The sequence below is a fragment of the Podarcis bocagei genome (genome assembly GCF_964188305.1).
Source record: "Podarcis bocagei genome assembly, chromosome: 10".
In the NCBI taxonomy this organism is placed as follows: Eukaryota; Metazoa; Chordata; class Lepidosauria; order Squamata; family Lacertidae; genus Podarcis; species Podarcis bocagei.
Window position 1 is genome coordinate 59223520 of NC_138135.1, and position 24008 is coordinate 59247527.

Below are 24008 nucleotides of genomic sequence, written 5' to 3' on the forward strand. Positions count from 1 at the left end.
GGAGAGAGGAAGGCCCAAAATTGTTGAGCTCCTCCATGATAGACCAGGGATGGTTGTACATGCCTGCCATATGGTATTAAAAAGTACAGTGGTGCCTCGCAAGACAAAAATAATCCGTTCTGTGATTCTCTTCGTCTAGCGGTTTTTTCGTCTTGCAAAGCAAGCCCATTGACAGATTAGCGGATTAGCGCTATTAGCGGCTTTTAGCGGCTTATCTGCTGATCGGATCAGCTGATAAGCGGCTTAGCGGCTTAGAAAAAGGGGGGGAAACCAGCAGGAACTCGCAAGACATTGTCGTCTTGCGAAGCAAGCCCATAGGAAATTCATTTTGCGAAGCACCTCCAAAACGGAAAACTCTTTCGTCTAGCGAGTTTTCCGTCTTGCGAGGCATTCGTCTTGCGGGGCACCACTGTATGCAATTAGCTTTGGTAGAAAAAATGGCTAGCGAAGCATCCAATGACTTTGACATGAAAGGATACATATGCAATCAATGGATTGGTCCCATGGGAGCCAACTCCTACTTGATGGGCATTGCCATTCAAATGGGCAGGCTTTCCCTGTGCCCCACAATATTTTATTCAACTTGGCACCATTGATTGGTCCACTGGTTAGCCTCCGCTCACTGTTTGAGGATCTCGCTGACGTAAGCCATCTTCCCGCCAAAGCTAAACAATTCCTTTTATTTCACTTCACTCCCCTCCTCTTGTAGCATCCAATCTTGCTTTGAAAGATCCAAATGTACAATTAGACTTGTTCTTAAAACAGTTAGACATAATATGGCCTTGTATAGTATCACTTAAGAATTAGTCCCGAACTGTCACACTTCTTACTCTATCTCGCCAGAAACATGATGAGAATTTCTGATCAAACTCAAGTCTTGTTTGCACTACATTTTTATTCTCCGGGGAATTATTATGAGTACAGAGTGCCATTTCTTTCATTCAAAACTGATCCACACTGAAAAAATGTGAATGAGAAGTCAGGATATTCTAATAGGCCTTAAATGGAGAGCTAATCATTGCGATGCTGGAGGAAGTGGAGGAAGAAATGCTAGAAGGAAACGTAGATCTTTTGCAATACACATTTCTAGCTATCCTCGTTTCCATTCACAGGGATAAACTCATCATAATACTGTGGCTGGCGGCTTCTGCACCTAGGAAAATTAACTGTTTGTCCCGGGAGAATAGGTGGCATAGGTAGAGACACCAATTTCCCTTTCAGAGCAAATAGGAGCTTGAGGGGAATTTCTATTGGGAAACATCCAACCTTCTCACATTCCAGATGAGGGTTTCCTACCAGTTCAAAATAAGAAAAAGCTATCACATATTTAACATATTGTATACCTTGACCCTCTGTAGGATGAATTTATCCCTCCTTAAATTTATTTCAGTAGCATTAAACTCTGCTAGCTTGGACACATGAAGGCAGAAAATAAGAATTCTCACAACAGAAATTGAACAATACCAAATTTCTGGGCAGCAGTAATCCATGGATACCGAACATTATTCCCCCCCCCCTATATCTGCATACTAAGAGGCATTCAGGATGACAAAATATAAGCAGCTGCTTTTTGATAGCAACAATATGTGATTTGGTCTAAAATTGTAAGTCTGAGTGCAAAGTGTTGTTGTTTAGTCATTTAGTCGTGTCCGACTCTTTGTGACCCCATGGACCAGAGCACGCCAGGCACTCCTGTCTTCCACAGTGCAAACTACACATCTTGTATTGTGTGGTTTCCCTTTTTGAGCTACAGATAAAGACTCTCCTCCCTGAAAGAGAGGGGAGTGGTTGTGGACGGGAGCCCGAGCACCGCCCCTAGCAGGGGGCGAAGCCCCCTGCCTCCACCTCTCCCGGCTGGCGCCAACGCCCCTCGGGAGGCAGCCAACCAGGTGCCTCGGAGGGGGCGTGTCCAGCAGCCTTTTGCTGCGGTGCCAGCCTCTCCCTGGCTTCATTCTTCGCCATCGTCTCGTCGCGAGTCACCCACCCTCCACTCCCTTAGAGTTAGGGCTTAGGTTATTGGCCTTGCTATGGACCTTAGGTTGGTCGCCCTGGTTGTCTAGGGGGCCTGGTAGGAGTTTTTCCATTTGGCATTAGGCTTTTTGGTTTTTTCGCCTACCTCGTAGCAATCATCACAACTTTTGTGGTATTGGTGGGTAGGTTAGGCATTGGAATAATGTGTTGTAGTGTGTCGAAGGGCTAGGTGTGGCCATCGCCTATGCCTTCAATTTTTGGGTATTCCGTTAAAGGAATCTGGCGGTCGTGTATTCTGTCCGATGCCTGCTTGGCGGGGGGCCATGGCACGACCCTCGGTGACATCAGGGGGGAGCTTATAGTTGGATTAGCATCAACAGGCTCCACCTACTGGTGAATAAACCCACTTGTTTGAGAAATCCAATGCCTAAGCCAATACCTTTCACTGCTGTAATCAATAAAGTTGTGGCCTTTCCATGCCCATTAACCTTATATCATGTGTCCTTGTGTATTCATTTCGCATCGCGGGGGTCGGGTCCTCGAACCACAACACTATTTTGTGGGTTCTTACACTGCTTCTACTGAAGAAGGAACAAGGGAAGAAAAAGGTTAAGGACACCTAAATGCAACATTTCACATGTTGTTGTTTAGTTGTTTAGTCGTGTCCGAGTCTTCGTGACCCCATGGACCAGAGCATGACAGGCACTCCTGTCTTCCACTGCCTCCCGCAGTTTGGTCAAACTCATGTTAGTAGCTTCGAGAACACTGTCCAACCATCTCGTCCTCTGTCGTCCCCTTCTCTTTCCCAACATCAGGGTCTTTTCCAGGAAGTCTTCTCTTCTCATGAGGTGGCCAAAGTATCGGAGCCTCAGCTTCACAATCTGTCCTTCCAGTGAGCACTCAGGGCTGATTTTCTTCAGAATAGAGAGGTTTGGTCTTCTTGCAGTCCATGGGACTCTCAAGAGTCTCCTCCAGCACCATAATTCAAAAGCATCAATTCTTTGGTGACCAGCTTTCTTTATGGTCCAACTTTCACATAGCTGAGGTATATGATCTTATTGTCTTTATCCCTCATACTTGATAACAGGAGGGGAAAAGATTAAAGGAGAACCTTTCCCCCAACATGTCTTGTGTTTACACATTTCTCCAGCATTACAGTGCTACATTGGTAGAATGATATATCTTCTCCATGTTTTACAAAGAAGTTGACTTTTCCTTATAGGAAATCTGGGTTTAGCTATAAGTGGACAAAATTCCTGCAGGATCTGACAACACATGTGATAACAATAAAAGGATTCAAGGTTTTGATATAAAAGATGTAATGAAAATACCCTTAAAAGGTTTGGGTAGCTGTGTATGCTATGTGTTTTTCACTCATCTTTGAAGCATTAAAAAAAATAATCTAGCCAATGCTGGAGTTTCCAGACTGGGCATTAGTCTCCTTTACCATAGGGCCCCTGCAAACCCTACAGTTCCAAGATATCTTCAGCGAATAGAGAACAAAGTATGCTCAGAAGCCGTCATTGCAAAGCTGGAAACTTAGGAAGAGCTCTTAGCTTTTGCGAGCTCTCTTGACAGCCATTCCCCTCATCTTTTACTTGGCAAATGTGGGAAAATGGAATTTAGGAAACTGGTTAAGAAGAGGTCTGGTGGTGGAAGGGCTTTTCCAAGGTTGGTTTAATCTGAATGTTGGAGAATAGATGTCTTGGGGGTGGAAAGACAATTTACCAAGAGTTCTCCCCCCCCAAAAAAAAACAACCTAAAAAAATGCATTCTGCACACTTTGTTTCATCTGCATTGAGTTGCAGGGAAGGTCGAATCAGTCTAACTCTGGCCCATATCATATCCATCTATCAGTTCCATACCATTCTTGCATTAAATCTGCAACACTTAAATGTATGTGAATACCCATATTCAAATATATATTTTTATATACCGGTATGTTTTCTCACAAACTGTGCATTTCTAAACATATTTTCTCTACATATTTGCATACATCTAAATGTACTTTCTGAGCTGAAAACTTTGCAAAATATGTAGGAGTGCAAAATCCCTCGCAAAGCGTGTGTTCCAATTCACATATTAGCCCAGGAGGTGTGATTATGTTCTGTTGGCATCAGAATTCACAAAGAATGAATTCCTCGAACATTACTTGCCAGCAGTGTTGTGAAGAGCCATGGGCCCTGGCATAACTCCAGGACACACTGAATTTTAGCAGCCTACTGTGAACTGGACTCTGTGGTCATTCCTGGTGATATGCTAAAAGTCTATGCAGGCTTTGTGTTCCAACAGCCTACATATGGCTGTTTTTATACATGCCACTAGTGATTTGAAGTCAGCATGAGGAGCAGATAGCATTCTGGTGGTGGTCATGAGATTCAGTTCCTTGTTGTTGTTGTTGTTTTCTTCTTCTTCTTCTTCAATTGTCTTGTTTTCAATGCAGGAATTATAACATCATTTCCAGACAATACAACTGTATCATTTGCTGCAGTGACAGATGGGCCACACCCAGCTGCGTTTTAAATGCTAAACAAAGACCACAGGAGAGCCAGCTGAGATATCACCTGCTGGGGCGATGAAAATGCTCACTTGTGCATTGCGACTAGCATCCTAAAAAGCAGGATGGCACAATTAGCTTGCCAAGCAGAAAGAGAAGAATTGTCTACTTCCCCCAACTCACCAAAGTTCTGTCATATGCACATCGCTACCCCATTATCAGAGGGATGCAGGTGGCGGTGTGGGTTAAACCACAGAGCCTAGGACTTGCTGATCAGAAGGTCGGCGGTTCGAATCCCCGCGACCGAGTGAGCTCCCGTTGTTCGGTCCCTGCTCCTGCCAGCCTAGCAGTTCGAAAGCACGTTAAAGTGCAAGTAGATAAATAGATACCACTCCGGTGGGAAGGTAAACAGTGTTTCCGTGTACTGCTTTGGTTCGCCAGAAGTGGCTTAGTCATGCTGGCCACATGACCCGGAAGCTCCCTCAGCCAATAAAGCGAGATGAGCGCCGCAACCCCAGAGTTGTTCACGGCTGGACCTAATGGTCAGGGGTCCTTTTACCTTTACCCCATTATCACGTGTTTGTGTTACATTTGAATCTTGCCTATCCTCTTTGACTTCTTAAGACAAATCTTTTGATTAAGTCTGAAATCATACACATGTGAATTGTGTCCTCTGCCGCTGAGCTCCAAGGCTTCCCCACACACTGCGATGTGATCTCTGAAGCAAGCTTTTTCGGAGATAGTGTTTTACTGGAGGTGTCAGGGAATGAACCTCAGACTTTGAACATCACTGAAATATAAGGCCTTTCCCAGTGGAAATATATGAAGCTGACCTAAGACACTGCTCGGTAAAAAATAGTCAGCATTATTCACCACAAACGGTTCTTGCTCTTCGGCCCTCTCCTAAGAACCGGACTTTGAAGAAAGGCTCCAGCCTTTTAAGAGGTATGATATTTAAGAGTTCCATTTGAAGACATGATTAACAATTCCCTTTTGGGCAGATTGAACGGGTACAGAACCTGATTGAACTGAATGTGAACTTTGAACCCAAAGATGACCAAAGAACATATCAGCAGAGTTCAATGCCTGTTTCTGTGAGGCTCCAGTTACAGGATAACAGTTCCTCCTAGGAACAGCAGCAATGATTGAGCTGCTATATGCCAGGTGGATAGAGAATTTAATCTGCTGCTACTATGGAAATTCAGATAGAGACTATAGTGTTGGTTCCTCTGCTAAGATCTTGCGATGAATCACTTTCCTGATGTACCATTGGGGGGAAAAGTTTCATTGTTGCTTGAGAGAAGTGACAATAAATTCCCCCTTGCCTTTATATTCTGTGTTGACAAAAGGTGCACACCTCACTATTCTTAAAAATCAGAGCTTTAGATAATACTCAGTTAGCTTTTAGTGTCTGCAATCCTGCCAGAATCCCTTGAATTACAAATATTCTTACTGAAGTGTGAGGCATAATTTGATCTCTTTGTAACTCCTCTGAGTTAATGCACACAGAAAATCTTCAGTATATGAAATACATTGGCCAACCAATGTCTTAAGCGAAAGTATGGGATCTGAAATGGGATGAAAATCCCATAAAATCAATCACTCTAGTGAAAAGTTGATGTGTAGGGCCTAAGGAATCAATACATTCATGTATATCACTTGATTTATCTGGAATTGATTACTGAAGACTTACTGACGCTGAACTGCTATCTGAAAAGATGACAGGCAAACTGGATATTCTGCCTAAGATTCTATAACACTGATGTCTTGTTCAGTCATCAAGTGATATTACAATCTACGGCACCTAAATGCAAATCCATATTTCTGGCTTACAATGAAAAAATGTAAGAGTTGGTACTGGCACATTACTCCACCATTGCAGGAGCAAATGCTTAAAATCAGTGTTTGTTTCTGCTCCTCAAAGTGCTTAATTCCCAAATCAAGTGTAATATCAGTTCTGGAACTTCTCAGGTAGGTGCCATTGCCATTATAAGAGAACATGGGAGGTGTTCCTAGTGAGTTCTGGCATCTCTTTTCCTAGAAAAATAGCACTGTGTAAATATGTCCATCCAACAAGGTAATCTCCTTCTGCTTTTAGTTTTAAAATATTTCATATTATTCAGCACAACTGCAATAAGACCAAGAAGCGGTTCTGAGCGGTGGCAGGAAATCTTTACCTCATTTTCAGCCTATTTGCTTCCATTGCGCTGCAGAAAAAAAAGTAAGTCCGAGCTATCTCTTGACATTAAATGAAGAACAATCCTTTAAATCCTCATTATTCTTAAGCCTTCAAAAGATTACAGGTTTATACAGCAGATGAAAGCAGATGCAAGGGAATGACAAAGATGTACGCAAATGGGAAGTCGAGCATGCTTTCCTTTCCAAACATGGAAAGAAGAAAAATAATATTGACAATCCTTCGGTGCTCTCCTGTTCTCCAAGTGCTATGCTAATGAGAAAGTGTGTCTTAAAGAATTGCTTAAAACGAGATCCGAGGAGGTTATCTTAACACTGAATAAGTGAATATATTTTTTTGCAATCCATTTAGTAAACAAACAAGCTGTGTCAAGCAAATATCTACTTCTGCAGAAAATGTTATAAGACTCCTGCTGTATTGAATATAGCATGCAGTGGAAATGGAGTGTGTCTTTTCACACCAGACATCTTTTGTCTGGAATTTCCATCCTTTATTCACTCACTTTTTATGGAGAATCCAGACATTGTTAGCATTGGATCACTGCACTCCAGTATTTTTTCTGCGATGTCTTCCTATATTTCCCTCCCAGACGTTAATTGTGGTCTCTTTGCACAGTAAAACACAACAGCAGCACAAACTCATTCAGTCTGTGGACAGGCAAATTGCATGGACGCCGTGCCTTTAGTTAAAAGTCTCCTGTCCCTCTGCCGTGCTTGCTTTATAGCTTCCTGTTGATCATCGCAGAACACTAGTGATGAGTAGCCTCCCAACAGTCCCAGTGTCAGTTTCCATGCCTACAGGGGTGGCTTTAATTGTGGGTTTCCTTGTATTACATTATCATTAACATAGGTCTCCAGGCCTCTCTGTATGACACACACGACTATATATTTAGGCCACACCCCTCTCTGACCCCACACCTAAGGATATTTGCCTGGCCGCAATGTGTCCTTGAATTCCAATGAACTATTTTTCAAACTACTTTTAGAATGTTTTTAATGCTAATGTTTTAATGATGTTTTTGCCACCCTGGGCTCTTCTGGGAGGCAGGGTGGGACATAAATGGAATAATAATAATAATAATAATAATAATAATAATAATAATAATAATAATAATAATAATAATAATAATCCACTCCACTTCCCAGTGGGGAGGAGTTGCGGTGGACCACGTGGCCACCCACTCCCCTCTGGGGGCAGGGGACAAAGTCCCGTGTTCCCCGGAGGTTCCCAGCCATGTCATTTGCCTGCCAGCCAATCCGCTGGCTGAGGGTCGTGGCCAGGCCCCATTTAAACTGAGGCACGAGCCAGAGAGCTTCCTCTTGGCTCACTTCCTCGATCTCCTGCCCTCCCTCCCTATTTCCAGGTTTCAAATTTGGCCTTGCTATGGACCTTGGTTGGTCGCCATTGAGGGGCATGGTAGGAATTTTTCCACTTGGCAAATTGGCATGGGCCATTTGGTTTTTGCCTACCTCATAGCAATCGTCACAACTTTGTAAGGTATGGCATTGGTTGATCTTATGATGGGGGAGGGGAGGTGTAGCCATCACCTGCCCCTCCAAGCTTAAGGGTATTCCGTTAAAGGAATCTGGGGGTGTGGATCTTGTCTGAAGTCTGGGGCTGGGCTAGGGCCATGCCACGACCCCGACAGGAACCCAGGGGGAGCTCGAGTTGGTTTGCATCAACAGGGCTCCCACTACTGGTGGTTGACCCTAATTGGACTCCTTGCGTGAGGGGCAGGAGTCAGATATAGTCGGGTCAATTCCAACGCCTAAGCCAATACTGCTCACATTCTGTAACCAATAAAGTTGTGGCCTAAATTTGCCCAATAACATTAACCTACTATCTGTGTCCTTGTGTCTTATTCATCAACGAGGGGGTGGTCTCGGGGTCTCGACACGCAATAATAATACCTATTGAATTGTTCCACCCACATTTGCCACTGACACATTTGATTCCAGTGACATGGGGCTGTAGAAAGGTGGCCCAGAAGGGAATGCAGCCTTCAAACTGAAAAATATTTCCAGCAGTTGTGGTGCAGCCAAGTTGTGGTGCAGCCAAGCAGTCTGTTGGCTTTCACTTCTCCTTGCAGAGGAGGATTTAGGGGAGCACGACCGGTTCACCCACACTGGGCACCAAGCTCAGAGGGAGCTGTAGGGGGCGTCACAACAGTGATGAACAATGGAAGGTGAGAGGTGCCAATTTTTGATATTGCACAGGGCACTGCAGAAATCTTAAACTGGAGAAAAGTTGACAACATTCTATGAAAGAAACGTCTCTCCCCTTTCTTTCATTATGTATCAATAAACATTTAGCATTTCACTGAAACCTGAGAAACTTCAATGCTTTCTCTGAACATATCAGCCTCTCATCTAAATTTGGTAATAAGGCCTTGATTTCCTACAAAATGAAGCATATTGCTGGCTTGTAGGATGTTCTCAGGAGCAATGTAATACAACTCTCTCCTTGCTCCCTACAGAAATCTGAACTCAAAACTTTTTAACAATGCTTTACTTTTGTTCATTAGGGGAAACAGTTGTAAAAAGCTGATTTCCACCAAGCTGATTTCCAGTTAATTTCTTTTGAGTATAGTAGCTGTGCCCAGAGGAAGCGATAGTTACATCTTTGAATGGAGTGTTAATGTGCCAGAATCTAATATGGATTATGAATCATGGCTGAATTTACAACAAACATTATGAAAGAACACTGCCTTTGTATTTTAACCAGATATTTAACATGCGCACCCCAAAACCCAGTACCAGGAGCATATTAATAATTAGCCAAAGAGTGATTAAACAGTTGCTAAATCAGTAAATTCTCTGATATGAAAGCAAACCTTTTTGACACAGAAAACATCAAAAATCCATCAGTGGAAGTGTCTGCGTGTAACATATAATAAAGGCCGTAGCCCAGTGAGATGTATCGTGTGTGTGTATGCAGAGAGAGATAAAGAGTATATGAGCCATCGACCAGTGCTAGAGTTTGACTCCTAGACAGCACACATGGCAAACATCTGGGTTGTATATGTGAGTTGTATACAGGTAAAACTCAGAAAATTAGAATATCGTGGAAAAGTTCATTTATTTCAGTAATTCAACTTAAAAGGTGAAACTAATATATGAGATAGGATCATGACATGCAAAGCGAGATATGTCAAGCCTTTATTTGTTATAATTGTGATGATCATGGCGTACAGCTGATGAAAACCCCAAATTAACAATCTCAGAAAATTAGAATATTAAATGAAATCAGCAAAACAAGGACTGCAAATAGAGCAATATTGGACCTCTGAGAAGTAGAAGCATGCATATGTACTCAGTACTTGGTTTGGGTCCCTTTTGCATCAATTACTGCCTCAATGCGGCATGGCATGGATGCTATCAGCCTGTGGCACTGCTGAGGTGTTATGGAAGACCAGGATGCTTCAATAGCAGCCTTCAGCTCTTCTGCATTGCTCGGTCTCATGTCTCATCTTTCTTTTAGCAATGCTCCATAGATTCTCTATGGGGTTCAGGTCAGGCGAGTTTGCTGGTCTATCAAGCACAGTAATCCCGTGGACATTGAACCAGGTTTTGGTACTTTAGGCAGTGTGGGCAGATGCCAAAGTCCTGCTGGAAATTGAAGTCAGCATCCCCATAAAGCTCATCTGTGGAAGGAAGCATGAAGTGCTCCAAAATCTCCTGGTAGACAGCTGCGTTGACCCTGGACTTAATGAAGCACAGTGGACCAACACCAGCTGATGACATGGCTCCTCAAATCTCTTTTCTGATGAGAGCAGCCTTTGCGTCTCATTTGGAAACCAAGGACCCAGAGTCTGGAGGAAGAATGGGCAGCCACACAATGCCAGATGCTTGAAGTCCAGTGTGAAGTTTCCACAGTCTGTGTTGATTTGGGGAAGTGTGGAGAGCAAGGCCAATACATCCAAAGGCAAGGTAAGGGAGCTTCCTCAGGTGGCAGGATTCACTGGAGCAACAGACTTGGCCTCCAAGGAATGCATCGCCTGCTGGTCCTGCAGTGGCAGCAATGGCTGTGGCGCACTCCTTGGAGGCCAGATCTGCGGCCTCCTTGGCAGCCTGCCCCCATGCCACCTCCACAGTTGGCCCCTTGGCAAATAGGAGGTCTGCTGGTCTCCTCCCATCCCTAGAGAGGAAATGGCAGGGGCTGCCCTCTGGGGTCTCCTTGGCTGTGCGCGGCCTATCACGATACAGAGCGGGCCCCTTGACTCCTCCAATGGTAGCCTTTGATTCCCACTTCAACCATTGGTTAAGTTTGATTTGATTCCCACTCCCCTGATCTTCACCCCCCTTTTTCCTAATGTAGATTTTCGCTCACACCTTCTTGCCTGCTGTGGGGCCAGGCAGCATTTTGTGGTTTGCCTTAGGTACCAAAATGCCTTTGAAGAAAGCCAAACAACTGTATCAGAAGGGACAGAAAGATAAGCTGTGAGACCTGGATCCTGAGACAACTTGCTGGGATATGGGATGCTGGCTGACTGGTCACCACCATCTCTGCTACTTTGGAATGGAAGATATGTTTCCTTTTTTATCTTCTTTATTCACCATTATTATTTTTCCCCGTGTTTGTTTGAAGCTCCGTGCATTTCCAATAAATCTGTGTTAAAACCATAAACATATTTGTTTTGAATACACCATATTTAAGTCCAGCAGGTGAACTAAAGGCTCCCAAGGACCAGGGATTAAACAGATAAGTAGGAATTGGCAGAAAATCTCCAATTAAAGTTCTGGGACCTTATTTAAAAAACCTCCTAAACTTATAATCCTTTCACCTAAGAAGCAGAATCCTGAGACCTCCTGAGAGTGCTGAACATCTTCCACAAACTCATTGGATCTAAGCCAATGACATGCTGGGAGAGAGAGAGAGAGAGAGAGAGAGAGAGAGAGAGTATATGGGCCAGACATAGGCAAACTCAGCCCTCCAGATGTTTTTGAACTACAACTCCCATCATCCCTAGCTAACAGGACCAGTGGTCAGGGATGATGGGAACTGTAGTCTCAAAACATCTGGAGGGGCGAGTTTGCCTATGTATTGGCCATAGCCCAGTGCAAGAACATTTCCCTCCCTCTCCTCCTCTTTCTCATCATCCTCCTCCTCTCTTCTCCAATTGTGTTCCTCTGCTCACGGAAGGCTCTACAATCCCATATGCAGAAGAGAGTGATTCTCACTGTCTCTTCCTGTCCTTTGCAACCCTGTTTATGCCTCCAACAATCTTCTTCAGTGAGTTAAGGAGCTCTTTGAAGCAGCATTGGAAGTGAAGTTGCAAATAATAATAATAATAATGTACTTGTTTCCCTCTCATTATCCCCTTGCTCTCATTGATTTGCTGTGAGCTGTGTAAAGGATTGTTTGACGAGATTTGTGTTGTCGTCCCCCCATCCCTTGCCCAAATCTAGAACCCTCTTTTGTTGTCGAATTTGTTTCTTTGAGGGTGGGGTGGCTGAAGTTCCAAGTGACAGTCTGCCATGTTTGGTGCTGTGGAGTGAACACTGCAAGCTGGCAGAAAACTCTTGAAAAACTGATGAGCTTTGTCTGGACAAATACCAGCTGAAATTCACTGAGTGATCATTGCAAGTTCCCTGGTCAGAGCACATATGGTGAAAAAGATGGGATGAAAATTAATGTAAATAAACTTTTTTAAATGACAGTGCAGTGCCTGATGGGGCATGGGCTTCCTCCAGATAAGGCAGGTCCTGATATCCTTAGGTTGGATGGGCAACAGAAATGTTGAAAAGGTTTTAATTTGTAAAACCAAAATAAACTCATTTATCTTAGCAACCTACATGTGGTGGCAAAAAGACAGCAGCAATTTATTAACAATGTTTTATTTAAAAAAAAACAACAACAACAACAAATGGAGATAATTTATATACAATAGAATATAGCCACATCCTAATCTATTGTTTCATAGTAATTTTTAATATCCAAGGCAAAATGCCTCTTGCAAATTAAGCAGGGGTTTAGCTTCTTAACTAGAGAGAAACAGTATACACTACATGACTAATGGTCCAGTCCTATGTACAAGTCTTTTCAGAAGCAAGATTGAGGAAGGTTAATGGGGCAGACTCCTAGGTAAGCAGGTATTATAGCATTGCAGTCTTAGATTTCAGTCATATGGATACTGATCTGGGTGTAATCCCCACTAAACTCAGTGGGACTTATTTTTGAATAAACATGCACAGGATTGCATTATAAAAGAATATGTTTTCAGTGTCACAACTTTATACAGTATGGATTGCATCAATGCAACTTTCCCCTTGGTTTACCAGATTTTTGCGAGCAATAACATTTTAGAAACACAGATAAACTCTTCCCTTGGAATTCACACTCCTTTTTAAAAGCAAACAAAATAATTCACAAGGAACCTAGGTTTTTTGTGGGGTTTTTTGATTACTTTAACATCTCAAGTGCAGCAGTTATACCTTTAAAGAGCTTCCTCAGAAGAATAAAGAAGTAAACAGAAGTGTGTGCTTTTGAGTATGGATTTTAAAATTAAGTATACAAATATAAATTACACCCACCCACATCATTTTTTGAAAGTTCTTGTGCATTGTGGGAAAGTGTTTGTCTTTGGAAAGTTGTCATCATAAATATTGAATTTGTTCCTAATATTGTTACTATATTTTGAAGATCCCCACCAGTGAAAGATAAGTTTGCATTTCACAGGTTGTTATTTGCTTACATCAGTGGTGGGGAACTTTTTTTCAACCTCTCCCACAGGCTATTTTGATAGACGGACACTTTCATACACCTATAAATCACCTTTGATCGTTACAACTTCAGGTGAAGTTTCCAAGGAGCTTGTTGCAATTCCCACTTGACCCAGACATGGTTTGAATTCCCACCCATGTCTGCACACTGGGAAAAGTCTATTTACAGGTGCAGCTTGAATACAAACTGTGCCTGTAAATAGACAAATTGGGGCTTTCAATTTGGCTTTCTGGACAAACTCAGGTGGTAGCTGCTAAAAGTGTGCCTTCAAAGGGGCTCACTGTGAGTGTCATGGGCACTGCCAGCAAATCTCCTTGCAAAGGAACAATGAGACATCACTTTAAGCTTCCAATACTTCATCCATGTTTTTGTCTGTCCCTCATCTGGCATCACATACAACACTGGGTGTGGGCAGGTGGGTATGGTTTGTGTGTTCAGACCCAGAAACATCCCCCTTAAATAAATTCGCACTTGACTCAAATTTTGGTTTTGGTTTTTGGCAGAATTTAGGCCACAACTTTATTGATTACAGAAAGCGACTGGTTGCATAGGCTCTGGTTCAACTAGCTCCCTGCACCCTTGCAGGCAGCGCTGACCCAGGGCACCAGCATAGGTCAGCCAAGGGTGAACACCTGGATAAGCGGAAAGCCGGGAACGGGCTAACTCCGCCACCCAAATGTCCCCCTGGACTCAGGCACAGGCACAACCCCCTCTCTGGGGTTGACCAAACCATCGAGTCCCTGGATTCCTTTAACAGAATACCCTTCACATAGGGATGGCGAGAGAGTTCTCCCATCCCTATCACCTGAACTAGAGCCTATCCACAACCTTACAAGTTGTTACGATTTGCTACGCGGCAGGCGAAACTCAAATGACACCAGCCAATCAGGCAAGTGGGGGAAATTCCTGCCGTGCCCTTGTCCCAATGACAGACGACACACGACGGCATAGCAAGGTCAAGTGCAAAGCCCTAAAATAGGGAGAGGTGGGCGGGTGTTCCGAATGCATGCACCGAAAGAGGAAGCTCTGGGTCATGTGCATGGGCAATAATAGGTCCCTTGAACCATTTGGACTGCGTCCCATTAGCCAGATTGCACCCATCTACGAGTGACCTACCAATTGGGTGTTGTGGCTGTCCAATCATACCCACCCACAACACAGGGTGTCAGTTTTCCAGGTCTCACCGCAATACGTGCCCTCTTTAAGGGAGGACCCGATTTGGCAAAACATCTGACAGATCAAACTGGGATCCATGCTGGGCGTGATTAAGCAGGCCAGAGAATCCCCAGCCCTGCCTTATATTTTGTTTTCTATACAGATTTTACAGAAAGACAGAAGATTCATAGGTAGACTTCACATGGAGAGAGAAAAATCCTGGACATTGTGTTGCATATTCATAAGGCTACCCACTGGTTATACCTAGAACCTTATGCAGAGTCAATTTGTTGCCTTTTCATTCACCAACTTGACCCCAACATGTGAATATTAAACAAACTCAGCATTCAGCATTCCTCAAGAAGAAGAAGAAGACAGCTGTCTCTGGATTATCTAACAGCTTGCTGGACAACTGCATAATCACAATTTTCCTCTAGGTATAACTGAAATGTGTCCTGCCTATGAATGAATTGGCTCAGCTGAGCCACAGTTAATCGCTGTGACTCTCTTCTGACTGAAAATATCCAATGCACAATCCTGTGCTGCGAATGAAAGAGAAGGCAGGGAAATCAAGAGACCACATGAATGAAGCAAGGAGTGTGTCTACGCAGGTAAAGTAAAGGTAAAGGGACCCCTGACCATTAGGTCCAGTTGTGACCGACTCTGGGGTTGTGGCACTCATCTCGCTTTATTGGCCGACCCCCATTGGGTCATGGGGCCAGCATGACTAAGCCGCTTCTGGAGAACCAGAGCAGCGCACCGAAACACCATTTACCTTCCCGCCGGAGTGGTACCTATTTATCTACTTGCACTTTGCCATGGTTTCGAACTGCTAGGTTGGCAGGAGCAGGGACCGAGCAATGGGGGCTCACCCCGTCACGGGGATTCGAACTGCCAACCTTCTGATCGGCAAGCCCTAGGCTCTGTGGTTTAACCCACAGCGCCACCCACGCCCCTTCTACGCAAGTACTCCTTTGGAATTAAGGCCATAGCCTTGATGTCATCCATTTGGGGTGGAGTTTATTTTCCTACAGTAAACTAAGACATTGAAGCATGAGTAATTCACTTCCTTCATAGCTAAAGCACCTGCCTATTACTAAGACTGAAGAAGTACAGACTTCAAACCACAATTTATACCATTCCTACCATTTTCCATTGTACCTTAGGGACTCACCAAACCCTGATATCCCCAGGTTGATCACTGAGGTAATCTGTAGGAGCATTGCTGGTTATCCCATGAGTTGGTGAGACTCATCTGACATTAACACAAAAACGGAGCCTTCGCTGTTGACCTAGGCCTGTGGAATGCTCTTTTAATTTAGATTCAGCAGGTGTCTTCTGTTGTAACTTTTAAACATTTGTTAGGCGACTTCCAGTCCCCTCACCAAGCTACAATTACTAGAGTTCCCTCTGAAGAGGGATTGATTGTTAAACTGCTCTGGAAAATGTAGCTCTATGAGGGGGGAAAAGGGGTCTCCCCATAACTCTCAGCACAACTCCCAGAATTATTTGGGGAAAGCCATGATTGTTTAAATCAGTATGATATTGCTTCAAATGTATGGTGTTGATGGGACCAGAATATGTTGCAAACGCACAGGGCACAGACCCTACAAGTGTACCTATTTTCCAGGGTCGTCCCTGATTTAGAGAAGTCATCCCAGTTTATGATTTGATCTGGGAATGTCCTGCTTTTCCTTAGGATGTCCTTATATTCACTGGAGAAATGTGGGAGGGTATGGAGTTATCCGACCCGCAAGCCATCTGAAGGCAATCCTGTTTTGTTTTGTTTAATGTTTAATGTTCTATGATGTTTTTATATATGTTGGAAGCTGCCCAGAATGGCAACCCAGTAAGATGTGTGGGGGACGTGGGTGGTGCTGTGGGTTAAACCACAGAGCCTAGGACTTGCTGATCAGAAGGTTGGTGGTTCGAATCCCCACGACGGGGTGAGCTCCTGTTGCTCGGTCCCTGCTCCTGCCAACCTAGCAGTTTGAAAGCACGTCAAAGTGCAAGTAGATAAATAGGTACCGCTCCGGCGTTTCCGTACGCTGCTCTGGTTCGCCAGAAGCGGCTTAGTCATGCTGGCCACATGACCCGGAAGCTGTACACCGGCTCCCTCGGCCAATAAAGCGAGATGAGCGCCGCAACCCCAGAGTCGGCCACGACTGGACCTAATGGTCAGGGGTCCCTTTACCTTTTAAGATGTGTGGGTATAAATGGCAAAATTATCATTATGGAGTGGGACGTTCCTATTTTCATCAGAGAAATGTTGGCGGGTATGAGAGCACACAGAAAGTCACATTATGCAAGGGGTTTCCTATGTAGCATTGCACCAATCACGAGCTGCGCACTTGCCTCTGTGGCTGAAAAATCTGTTGCGCAAAAGTTTCTCTAAAAGTTTTATTCCCTTCGTTTCACTTCCTCAACATTACATGGAAATCAAATGCAAATAGTGCTCTAAAGACTAACCAACTCTGACAGTTTGTTGGCAGAATGAACTTCTATCAGCCCTGAGGGAAAATAATGAACAGGTTGTCTTGATGGTATTAAAAGAGGAACTTGAATCCAAACAGAACTCTTTCTGCCTTTAGTCATTTTCCCCTGATGGCAATGAAATTTATTTCTCCTGCTAAAGGACACCATGAGCTATAAATTGGTGAAAAGAAGCTCTCGTTTCTCCACATTGGGGGGAAAGCTGCTTGTTCAAGGAAAATATGAGGAATTTATTGGAAAATGTTCTGTGTAATTTGTCATTATTTTTAACCGGCTTTGTCTTTAAGTAATGTATACTGCATAGGGCGCTGAATCATTAAAACAATGCCACCAAAATTAAGCCGCTTATTCTGGCACAAATGATTAGATGATCACAATCAAATACTGGAGTGTTAAGAATACAAATGGAGACTTCATTATCAAATCAGAATTTCCTAGGTGATGTTTAGGGAACCCCGGTACACCATGTTTGATGAAGCTAGACTTGGAGGGAAGTAAAATACAAGCATGCCCTACAGAGAGAGAAAAGCTATCGCTGCATATGATGTGTGAGCGCATGAATGTAATGTGAGAGGAAATGCATACGCATAGCAACTATCATATGTCTATGCCACTTCGGTGGCTATAAAAGGTCGTAAAGCAGCATGACCACGAGCAGACGATTCACACAATTTATTTGAAGTCTTCAGCTGAACATAATGATCCTGCAAAGATTGCAGAGCTGTCCTCTGCATGCTTAATCACAAGGAAGTCCCATTACATTCAATGGGACTTACTCACAGCTGTGCTCAGGATTGTTGCCATAGTGCCACATGGGCAAAATATGATGTGCAAGGTAAATCGTGTGCCCAGTACATGGAGATACATGCACTGTGATAATACTTTATTACAGTTATATTATTCCCTTCCTACAAGGAGTCCAGGATGGCTACACAATTATTCCAGTTATTTGATTATTGCAGCAACCCTGTGAGCTAGGTTAGCCTGATAAAAGAGTGACATTGGATCATAGGAGCCAACTCTTAGGGTCTTTGGCCCCCCAATAAAATTTGTGAGGGCCTCCCCCCGAAGTTGATGGGGGTTGCCATTCAAATGGTGCGCATCCACCACAACATGTGATCAATTATGTAGGCGGGGCTTATCTGGTCACCCCCAATATTTTATTCAAGTTGGCACCCCTGCATAGAATCATAGCATTGTAGAAATCATTTAGCCCAAATCCTTGCAATGTAGGAATCTTTTGCTCAACATGGGGTTCAAACACATGACCCTGAGATTAAGAGTCCCATGCTCTACTGACTGATGGTTAAGAGTGGTAGACTCATAATCTGGTGAACCAGGTTCGCTTCCCCGCTCCTCCACATGCAGCTGCTGGTGACCTTGGGCTAGTCACACTTCTTGAAGTCTCTCAGCCCCACTCACCTCACAGAGTGTTTGTTGTGGGGGAGGAAGGGAAAGGAGAATGTTAGCCACTTTGAGACTCCTTTGGGTAGTGATAAAGCGGGATATCAAATCCAAACTCTTCTTCTTCTTCTTCTCTCTGATCTGATCCAACCCTGGATTTCTCCAGCCTTAAGCTACACCCACACAAGACATATAAAGTACTATGGTACCAATTTTAACAGTCATGGCTTCCCCCAAAGAATTTTGGGAACTGTGGTTTATTAAGGGTGCTGAGCATTGCTAGGAGACCCTTATTCCCCTCACAGAACTACACTTCCCAGTGTTCCCTGGGAAGAGGGGCTGATTGTTAAATATTTCTGTGGACCATAACTCTGTAAAGAGGGCAGAGGTCTTTCACAACCCTTGGCACTCTTAAACTACAGTTCCCACAATTCTTGGGTTTTTTGGGTAGGGGAGAGCCATGACTGTTAAAGTGGTATAATAGTGCTTTAAATGTATGGTGTTGATGTGGCATTTGACTGGTATGATCCTACAGTCAACTTCAGGTTAAGCAGAAAAAAGTCCTAGAGACGTAAACAATGTGCAAATACCTTAGTAAATTTCTGATTCCCTTAGCAGCCCTAAATCCTATCTTTAGGGAAGACATTTATTTGCATTTATTTTGCTGAGCCCCGAGTGAGCAGTTTTTGAGAAACCTGTCAAAATGTAGTATATATTGAAATGTCCAAGGAGCTATAGAGAACATCTGAGAGCCCTTCACTTTACCTTGAACTGTTATTAAGGCAATATAAAATGGTCATCAAAAATAAAAAATAAAATAAATTTCTATTCCATGGAATGACAGTGGTGATTATCTCCGTATTGCAAAAATAAGTAAAAGTCGGCCAGACCGGTACATTATAATACATGGCTTTAAATTTAAATGTGGAGCCTTTCTGAAGAAGTAAGCCTGCAAGATGCAATTTAAATTCAGACTGGAAAATGGAAGACAGGCATCTCAAAGACCTTATTGAAACTATAAATATTGAAGCGTAATGAAATATATAAATATTTTTTCAGGAAGTTTTGCTAGGGAAGAGTTCCTCAACAGGAGGTCTCTTCAGGTGGTCTAATTCAAAGTGATGCGTGAAGAAGATCCAACTGAACTCTTCCTCAAAGGGATCCTTAGAAAAGTTCCAGAATTATATTCTTATCAGGGTCAAGCAAAAAGGGCACCCCAACATTCTCCACACTATGTAATAATACTCACACATGTCAGGGTCTTCTCTGTTGTAGCTTCACTGCCACGAGATTCTTCAGAGAAGCCCATGACAGCCGAGCAAAAAAAGGTAGCTTTTTTCAAAAGGCCTTTGGCATCAGTTGACTTATGCATTGTATTCTTTCTTGATGATGGGAGCAGCATAGCTGATTACTGATGCTTTGAAAAAAAGATATTGCTGGGATTGCCAGTGTACTTGATCATTCCTGTTCTCCTGCTGCAGACATTAAGTTTATGATCTTGTAGTGTGATTAATTCTTTTTAATGATTCTGTTGCTATTAGACACTTCGAGTTTTTCAAAGGGCAAATTCATGTTGTTGTTTTTTAAAGGAACAAACTGCTTTTGCTTTTAAAAAAAAACCCTTATTGTGTTCATTCTTGGTTATGACTTTTTAAATATTTTGTATTTGTATATTTTGTTGTGTACTTGTGGTTTGCTTAAAGAGAACTCCCTATTTGTACAGGATTGGTGCATGCTACTTTCAGCACTGCAAGGGGGTGAGTTGAGTCAGAACGGGGTGGGAATAATTAACAGTTAGCCATGTCTATTAATTTCAATGGGTATACTCGGAGTATCAGTAGGATTTGTTGCAACCCATTTTTTTAATGTACCAGTGGAAAATCTGATTATAAACTGAGTAGCAGTTTATTTGAAGTAAAATGTGGATAGGATCATTAGCACAGTATCCAATCCATGAATACAGTTCTCTGAATGAACTTAAGAAAATGTTCAAAAGTTCCTTCCCAAAAAAGCCCGAAGCCTTCCTGCTAGGACTAATGAGCAATGAAATTTCAAAGAAATTTGGGTGAATATTCATGTACAGTAGCGGCCAGAATTCTAATTGCAAAAGGCTGGAAAGGAGACGCTATCCCATCCAAATCAGACTGGCAAAATAAGATGCGAGAATATGCAGAGCTAACAGACGACGTTTGTAGGGTTGCAAGAAGTTTTGTGAGGAGTATTATTAGAAGTATTGTAAAAATGGACAAGGGGGAGGATGATTTGTTAAGAGATGTAAAGACAATATAAAGTTAAGAAATGCATAAGAAGTGGTTAAAACGGTGGATCATCAGAGGTGCTGATGGAAGTCTAAAAAGATTGTATAAGTGATAAGTTTTGTGGTACATTTTATAATTTATATGTTAAAATCATATATATATATATATATATATATATATATATATATATATATGAATATGCAGAGCTAGCAAGATTATCAGCAAGGTTCTGAGAAGTTACCAGAAGTGTGGTGTAGTGGTTAAGAGCGGTAGTCTCGTAATCTGGGGAAGCAGGTTCGCGTCTCCGCTCCTCCACATGCAGCTGCTGGGTGACCTTGGGCCAGTCACACTTCTTTGAAGTCTCTCAGCCCCACTCACCTCACAGAGTGTTTGTTTTGGGGGAGGACGGGAAAGGAGAATGTTATCCGCTTTGAGACTCCTTAAAGGGAGTGAAAGGCGGGATATCAAATCCAAACTCTTCTTCTTCTTCTTCAATGAAAAATTTAATAGAGAGTGGGAAGTGTACAGAGTTTATCTAAAAGAACATTGTAAAAATATAAATCTGTTGGCAGGTCTGGACTGACTTATCTGCGTGTAATAGGAGAATCCTACAAAATTGTAACTGGAATAACCTAGAGGAGATAAAGTTTACTGTGCAACTATGGAATGATATGGGAACCACAAGCGGGGCGGGGGGGGGGGACCGGAGGTCATGTAGAAAGTTATTACTAAGTGTGATGTATAACAAGCACTAATTATGGAATGAATGTTTGTTTCTTTGATCTTTTTTCTTTTTTTCTGTTGATTACATATGTTACATAGTTTTTTAAAACCAACAAAGCATTAAAAAGAAAGAATACAATTCTCTGGAAATTCTCAGAAATTATCCTGTCATATTTGAACTGTAAACACATGTATGGACGAGGCCTTGTCAATCATGGCCCCTTATTTGTGAAATCCCTCCCAATGGATACATGGGTACTTCTGTTAAGTTCAGGTGTTTCCTCAAAACCCCATTTGTTATAAGATTATTTCAGCAGGCTGAATGTCTAACACTGCTGGCTTCAAAGTACTTTTCCAATGGTTTAATTGGTTTTATATGCATGTTAGGCTGGACAGGCTGTTTTAAAATTATTGCATTTTATTAAAATGAAACATTTTAAATGTATTTTATGATTTGTGAGGACTTTTGCTCTGAAAGGTGTCATACTTAAAATAAATGAATTCAGAAATAAAATGAGCAAATTCCTATTGATCAGTCAGAACACCTGTCCTGTTCATTTAAACATGAAGGCTAATGGAAGAAGTAAGATTATCCACAGGACAAGTGACGCTCACATATCACCCGTAATCCCATATCAGGTACAGGGGGCATGGTTCTAGGGCTTCCCAGTGAAGTTCTCAGGTTTTCTGGATCATGTTCAGAATGAACTGATTAATTTACCATTAGTGATGTAAATAGTCATCCTCTTTCTAAAGCTGGTCATTGTGACCTGAGCTCTTGTGTAACTTGAATAGTGCATTGAAAGCCTTTAAAAATATATTAATAGCAGAGAAAGTAGGGCCAATATTCTTATTGGAGGCCTTGAGTGACAGACAACTTTGGACAGACAAATTGGGGCTCTTGGTCACATGAAGGCACTTCTATGAATACAGCCAGTGTCGACACGCAGAGGGCCGGGAGGCCAGCTGGCAAGCCCAGCTCGGACGTCTCCATTCATCGACCCTTGCTCCAATGTAAATCAGCGACCCGGACTTCAAAAGCCAGGGCATGCAATTAGCAGAGTGTACTGCGCATACAAGGGACGCGGGTGGTGCTGTGGGTTAAACCACAGAGCCTAGGACTTGCCGATCAGAAGGTTGGCGGTTCGAATCCCCATGATGGGGTGAGCTCCCGTTTGCTCAGTCCCTGCTCCTGCCAACCTAGCAGTTCGAAAGCACATCAAAGTGCAAGTAGATATATAGGTACCACTCCAGCGGGAAGGTAAACGGCGTTTCCGTGCACTGCTCTGGCTCGCCAGAAGTGGCTTAGTCATGCTGGCCACATGACCCAGAAGCTGTGCGCCGGCTCCCTCGGCCAATAAAGCGAGATGAGCACCGCAACCCCAGAGTCGGCCACTACTGGACCTAATGGTCAGGGGTCCCTTTAGTTTTACCTTACTGCGCACACAGAAGTAGGCGTGAGACGTGTGAAGTCATGATACAGCTACAGATTTATTAAACATAAATCAGAACAAAGAAACATGTCGTCTCTCATGTCGTCTCAGACATATACACAAACGTAAGTTCCCAGCATACTGTGCTGGAATGTAAACAGACCATAGCTGTCAACTTACAGATTTGAAAATAAGGGACCAGCAGCCAAAATAAGGGCTCTGTAGCCTCACCTGTTCCAGGCACTCCAGTCTTCCTGTCCTCCTGCAGTCTGGTCAAACTCATGCTGGTAGCTTCGAGAACACTGTCCAAGCAACTTTGTAACCAGAGGTTCAACTGAATAGAATCTGAATCACATGCACCACAAGGCCTATGCAGCCTCAACTTAAGATGGCTCCCCGGCCTGGCTTTGCACTGTAAAGTTTGCAGCAGCACATGCAACAAAATGGCGTCCAGCATTCAAAAACCTCCTCAGCTTGCATTAACTAGCCACAAACACACAGCCTTCCCCCCTCCCATGAGATCTCCTTTCCTTTTCCCCCACCATGTTCCCCCACTCCAGCAGGGGGTGAGTGGGCCATCGATGACGTATCCATCCGATTTCGATCCAAGCACTCAGCACAGGTATGTTCAACTTCTGAGCCCCTCTGAGCCAAAGGCAGAAAGCCCAGCCAGCAGCCAAACGAAGCCTCAAGGAAAACCACCGTCACCTCTTCGCTGGGAAGTGCTGAGCAAAGGCGAGTCCCCAGGGAACGCAGCCATTTGATCAGCACAAGGCATGCAAGCTCCACCCCCCCAGTCATTCTTAGACTTCTTATTGGGTGAGCAACACAGCCAAGCAACACAGTTGGAGCCTCCCTCCTCCCTGGCCAGCAGGGAGGGAGGGAGGGAGAGGAGCTGCTTCCTTTGAAATTTAAGGGACATCATTTAAGGGACATTTAAGGGACATCCATCAATAAGGGACAGCAGCGGGACATGGCGCTGGAATAAGGGACTGTCCCTTCAAATAAGGGACACTTGACAGCTATGAAACAGACATGTGACATGCAACAATCTCATGCCTGTTCCTTAAGGTGGAATGGAAATGTCAACAGCCAGCTCACCTGTCACACCTTCACTCAATACACAGATGTTGAGAGATGGAGCCAAGAAAATA